This window comes from Alligator sinensis, unplaced genomic scaffold (assembly GCF_000455745.1).
Source record: "Alligator sinensis unplaced genomic scaffold, ASM45574v1 scaffold216_1, whole genome shotgun sequence".
Lineage (NCBI taxonomy): Eukaryota > Metazoa > Chordata > Crocodylia > Alligatoridae > Alligator > Alligator sinensis.
This window is the reverse complement of record NW_005841868.1, coordinates 164450-170672: the sequence shown is the minus strand read 5'-3', so window position 1 is coordinate 170672 and position 6223 is coordinate 164450. Positions and strand designations below refer to the sequence as shown.

General features: G+C 50.7%; 1 protein-coding gene across 1 annotated transcript in view; it reads left to right on the top strand.

The window, feature by feature from the left end:
* The window catches only part of FBXW8 (F-box and WD repeat domain containing 8), an 87037-nt gene that overhangs the window by 10432 nt on the left and 70382 nt on the right, over window positions 1–6223 (top strand).

The following is a 6223-nucleotide window of genomic DNA, read 5'->3' as shown; positions in this document are numbered from 1 at the left end:
AGCCCCCGGCCCGGGACCTGCCCCAGCCGCCGCACCTGGGCCGCGGGGCGCGGAGGGAGGAGGGAAGGAGCCCGGGGCCCCGCCCCGCCGGCCCACCGCACCCCCGAGCCGGGCAGGACGCGGCGCTCAGGACACGTGCTGTCGGGGTGCTGCTCCGCGCGGACCCCGCGCTCACCTCCGTCCTGCCACCGCCCCGTCACGTACCCAAGTCCGCACCGATGCTGGTCCTGCCCTGTCTTAGGAGCGTGCCCCTGACTACAGGAAAGGAGCAAATGCTTCTTGAGCTCATTGAACACGGAGCTGCTGGGCAGGATCAGCATTCCCAGGGGTCGGGACTTTTTAAAGAAAGTGCTGCTCAATTCCCGTGCAGCCGGAGGGCGGACTCCATCCTCCTGCAAGCCCACTCGGCGCTTGGACCTTAGGCGGGCCGGAGCCCGCTTCACATGCACGCAACTAAGTGGGGCTCATCTTTAGCCACAATCTCTCCCCGCCCCCCCGCCTCTAGAAGCAATTCCCTTGCTGTAGGTGCGCTTCTCCTGCTACCTGTTCCCCAGCAAATCTCTGGTCCTTATGGGTTTGTAAACTGCAGGGCGCACAACTGCTACAGGTTGAAATTCGCCACGAGGGCACTCAACCTGAGAGAAGCCTTTCCGAGTGCTAAAAATTGGGGTGGGGTACAGATCGGATCAAGCGTTTGTGTGAGTTGAGTTCCTCCTGAGAGAGTTCTTCCTTTTGGGATCCAAGTGGCATCTATCCCGAGTGTCGGAGGGAAGGGGCTGGAGTTGGCTGGGTTCTTTTGGTTCATTATCTTTTAATTAGGTTTTGCAGAATGCACAGACAGCAACCTGCAGGAAAGAAGAAAAACCAGTAATTGCTTAAGATACCAATCGAGCAGAACTAAGCAGCGGCAACTGCAGTTGACCAATGGAGAACAAACGGGAGCCACAGCATTTACTGGCACAGCCGCTCCAGGGAGAGCTAGAGAAAGACAGAGGCTTGTTTGTAGCAGCGCTCTGCACGTTTTTAAACACAACTTCACAAAGAGTTACTGTAATTCCCAATGAAGAATGATTGTTTTACAAATGTTAACAAATGTTTTAAAATTTTAAAAGACAATTTTTATTTTGTTTTAAAAGTTAAAGCAAGTGCACTTCAGGTGTAATTTGAGATCAGTCCCCGAGGTTTATCAAGGATTTCTTATTGTTTGGGTTGTTTCCCCATGATTTCAGAGGACATGGCAATTGTCAGATATACACTGCTCCTAGCAGCTGTATGTCCCAAAGCAAAATGTTAGACACTTGGCCCATATTTCAGTGAGGATTTCTCCCATGACGGTGTTCCTGGTCAACAATTGCATCCACTCCTTCATGATAGGGATTTCCATTGTGCAGAGAGGAAATTAGCCTTTGGTAATGTTAATCATGCTCAATATAGCTCAATACAGCATTCATTAAAGATGCATTTGCTCAAAGAAACTTGAAGGACAAGGTGCTCAGTAGAGTGACCATCCCTATTCTCATCCATAATAGCATCTTCTTGGGCAAGGGTGGACTGAGTCCACTATTCCAAACTGCTGTTACCTGGCATGGAGTAAAGTCTTTTTTTTCTATGAGGAAAATGTTATCTTCTTTCTAGGTAAGATAATCTATTTAGACTGGCCTGACCGTTTCCTTGCAGATAGTTTTGTGCCTGGATGGTATAATGTCCACATCTGTGGCTGAAGTACAGATAATTTTGTTCAGTGACATTCTTGATATGCTCTTGGATGCTCAGGCTTCTTCCTGAAAGGTGGCCTCTCAGCTAGTAAAATGAAGCAGCGAGGTCCAAAATCTGTTTGACAGTATGCCCGATTATGTGTGAACCAGGTACCAGTTTCCTTCAAAAGAAAATTCATTGTGAATAAAAAACATACCAACAGTGCGGAAAAGATGCAAAGCTCTGTGTTCACTATCCTTGTACCTAAATGGTTCAGTCTTGCCTGGCCATTATAGGCAGTGGATAAGAGGGAACTAGCTGAGGCTACACCCCCTACCCCACCCCCGGGAGGGTGGAGGTGAAGCCACTGGTTTGACAAGAAACCTACAGAGCAGGGCCTGTTTGGTTTCTGCCCCCGTGTTTGAGAGGGATGTCCATCTTTTGTCAATAAAATTAGCATTTTAGGGGGCTTCCTTGATCCTCAATTGCTCCTCGAATTGGAGGTTCCATCAGTGACCAGAGATACATTTTTTATTATTCAGGGAGAACAAGTTTTTCACTTTAATGGTAGCCTGTAGGGCTGTGCGAAGCTTCAGGTGCTGATTTGATTTGAAGGAGATTCGGTGGCCGAAACTCCAAATCCGAATCGAACCAGGGGACCAATTAAAAGGTCCAAATCGATTTGGAAAAGATTTGGAGAGCTTTGGCGATTCAGGTGGTCCCCGCTGGCTGCAGCAGGGAGCTCGACCCAGACTAGGAGCTGGTAAATAGGAGGCAGCGGGGGGGAGGTTGGAGGAGGGGGGAGGGAACCATGGGGGACCCCTGCCAGGCTCCATCCCCTGCCTGCTCTGCCAGCCCCCCTGAGTGCCTCTGCCCCCCGCCTGCTGTCCCAGCACCCCCCATGGCTGCCCCAGCTCCCAGGCCTTTAAAAAAAACCAAAAAACAACTCCCCTGACTCACCGGCTCTTGCAGCAGCCTTGGGGCTTGCTTCTGGGGGCTCATGGTGGGGCAGTGTGGGGCAGTGGGGATCACCTCCTGCCTGGCAGCAGCTGGTGAGTGGGGTTTTTTTTTTTCAAAGAGCTGGGGCGGACAGGGCTGGGAAAGTGGGTGGGGGATGAGACCTGTGTGATTCAGAGATTAGACTGATTCAGCAGCAGCCAAATCTCCAAATCAGATTTGGCTAAATCGATTCAGGACAGTGATTCAAATTACTGTGCCCCAAATCGGCCAAATCCAAAGCAAATACTAAGCGCTTTGCACAGGCCTAGTAGCCTGACCAGTTATTCAGACGTTTATGGTACTCTAAGTAGATTGCTGTAGTGTGTAAATGGAAAAAACCACAGGTAAGTGAGGAAAAGCCCAATAAAGTCAATGTAGCTGCACTCGTTTACATCAGGATAGAATTTGTCCCAATTATGATGATGTGCAGGCTACCCTTGAGATCGCTTGTAAGAAATCTGAGCCTCATTTGCTTAGTAGCTGTGGCCACAAAGAGCATATTATTCCAGTATTTCAAGGATTGCACTGGCTCCTCTGAACTAGGCATGTGGCTATTCTGTCCATTTAGGTACCAATATAACTCCCATTACTATAATATCCAGAGGAGAGCCACGCATATGATCAGAGGGCAGGAGAACAAGCCTTATGATGAGAGGCTGAGAGCCATGGGACTCTTCAGCCTGGAAAAGTGCAGGCTCAGGGGGGACCTGGTGGCTGCCTATAAGTATACAAGGGGTGTACATCAGGATCTGGGGGAACATCTGTTCACCAGAGCACCCCATGGGATGACAAGGTCAAACGGTCACAAACTCCTCCAAGACTGTTTCAGGCTGGGCATAAGGAAGAACTTCTTTACTGTCCGAGTCCCCAAGGCCTGGAACAGACTGCCCCCAGAGGGGGAGCAAGCACAGACTCTGGATTCCTTTAAGAGACATTTGGACGTTTATCTTGCTGGGATCCTGTGACCCCAGCTGACTTCCTGCCCCTGGGGTGGGGGGCTGGACTCAATGATCTCCTGAGGTCCCTTCCAGCCCTAATGTCTATGAAATCTATGAAAATATCTGAACACCTTCCAAGTATCTAACAATAGAAATAACTTGCTTTCATTTAATTCCCAGCCTGCAGGATAAATAGCCACATTAGTTTATAGTTGTATATTGGCATACGTAGGTGCCTCTATTGTGTTATGTGTGTGTGTGTATGTGAGAGAGCAACAAGCAAAGGAAAGATGAAGAAAGGAGTGTAAACATAGCTTTGATGGTTACTGTTATTTCTGAACCTGATTATATCTGAAGGTCTTTATTTCTTGCCTCCAGGAGTCTCTGCAAATTGATTGCTCTGAGGAAACACAGATGTTCTAGCATAGGCAGCAGAAGGCCGGGACTAACAGGGCTTAGCTCCCCCCAAACGCAGCTCCACTGCAGAGGAAGGGGAAGGAGGAGGATCCCCCTCCTTCCCCTTCCTCCACATGCCACTGCCATGCCCTGCCACTGCACAGCCATGCCCAGTGGCTCTGCCACATGCTGGCCCCGCAACAGCCCTGCATGAGGGATGGGCGGTCCTGCAATGCCCTGCCCTGCCCCCGCACACCTCCAGCCCCCCCCCCCCCAATAATATTTTCTTCCACCACCACTGTTCTAGACGTTGCATTAGCTGACACATTGCAAGCAGTGCTAAGGAAGTGATACTTCCTCTCTACTCAGCACTGGTGAGACCCCAGCGGGAGTATTGCATCCAGTTCTGGGCGCCACGCTTCAAAAAAGATATGGAGAATCTTGAAAGGGTCCAGAGAAGGGCCACAAGAACGATTTAAGGGCTTGGAGGACAAACTTTATAAGGAAAGACTAAGAGATATGGGACTGTTCAGCCAGAGGAAGAGAAGACTGAGGGGGGACTTGGTGGCCATCTAAAAGTATGTAAAGGGTGAATATCAGGAGCTGGGAGAAAAACTGTTCACTAGGGCTCCCCAGGGGAGGACAAGGAGCAATGGCCATAAACTGTTAGAGGATGGATTCAGGTTGGATGTAAGGAAGAACTTGTTTATGGTAAGGGTGGCCAGAAGCAGGAATAGACTTCCCAAGGATGTGGTGCAGTCCCCAACTTTGGAAGTCTTCAAGAGGAGACTGGACAGACACCTGCTTGGGATCATTTGATCTCAGCACCATTCCTGCCCAGCAAAGAGGGGTTGGACTCAGTGATCTTCTGAGGTCCCTCACAGCCTTTAATTTCTATGATATGTTAAAGGGTCATGGAGGGGAGAGGCTTTTTTCTAAGGTAGCAGGAGACCATCTCACAAAACATTTTGAATATGAGATTTTAAGCTATCCTTCACACCTTGGAGTAGGAGGGGAAAGAAGAGTTCAGACTGCACAACACTGAAGGGGTTCATTTACCATCTCCTGTGTTTCTAAACATACAAGTTGTTGCATTTGTACCATTTGGAACTTTCATGGGGGCTCCCTGGCTTTACTCCAGTGATGAGTTGCAATAATCAAGGCTGGGAGTTACAAATGGATTGACCCCTGTGGTCTCATCTGTACCCAGTAGGATGAAGAACAAAGTTCTGGCCAGTCACATGAGGAAGGCAGTGTCCTTTGCCACCACAGTTAGGACATGGTAAAAGAGGCAACAGCCTCACCCGGTTGACCCGATTCTCTGTGAACAGCACTGACTGCCTTACTAGCGTTACAATTAATTTATTTGTATGAATGACACACTGAATAGCGTATGACCCTTTCCTGGCCCTGTCCTGAAATGCAGGACAGAGAGCTTCCTGTCCTAACTTCCTGTAGCACTGAGTACTAGAAGCAATTTCTGTCCCTTATTTTTAAGCGACAGGGCTTATACAATTGCCCTGTTTGAAAGCAACTATTTGCTTATGGTTTTATCCACCATCATTCCCTGATGAACCAATGTCATACGCTTATAGTTTTACTACTTGATTCGCAATCAGAGCTGCATTATGCTGCATGCCAGGGCAGATCCAGAGGGGTGCAGTGGTGTGGCTGTCCTTTCAAATTGGATCGCACCCTGGGAGCTTTTTTAAAGTCCCCAAAGCAGGGAGGGATCCCCCTCCTTCCCCTTCATGCTGGGAGGCAGGTCCCCTTTCCTCCCCAACCTGCTGCCGCTGTTGTTCCTGCTGTCGCAGGGGCTGGGGAAGCTTCCGCCTGCTCCAGCCGGGCTGTGCAGCAGAGGGCTCAGCAGGGGACAGCGACAGCGACAGAGGTGATGGGCAGGAGGGGTCTCTCTTCCCCTGCCTGCACCGCTGTCCTTGTCCCAGCTGAGCCCAACCCTCCCCTAGCCCCCTGCAGCAGGCAGGGGCAAGCACTGACGCTTCCCTGGGCTGGGGCAGTGAGGAAGCGGTAGCAATAGGCGGGGGCAGGGGTAGGGGCAGGGGCTGTGTGCTCCGAGAGGAAGGGGGATTCTTTCCCGAAGTGCTGAGAGGCTGCGGCGCGCGGGTCCGCCCGCAGTGCCGGCGCGGGAGGTGTCGGGCCGCGCGCCCGCGCTGCTCAGCCCCGCATCCGCCCCC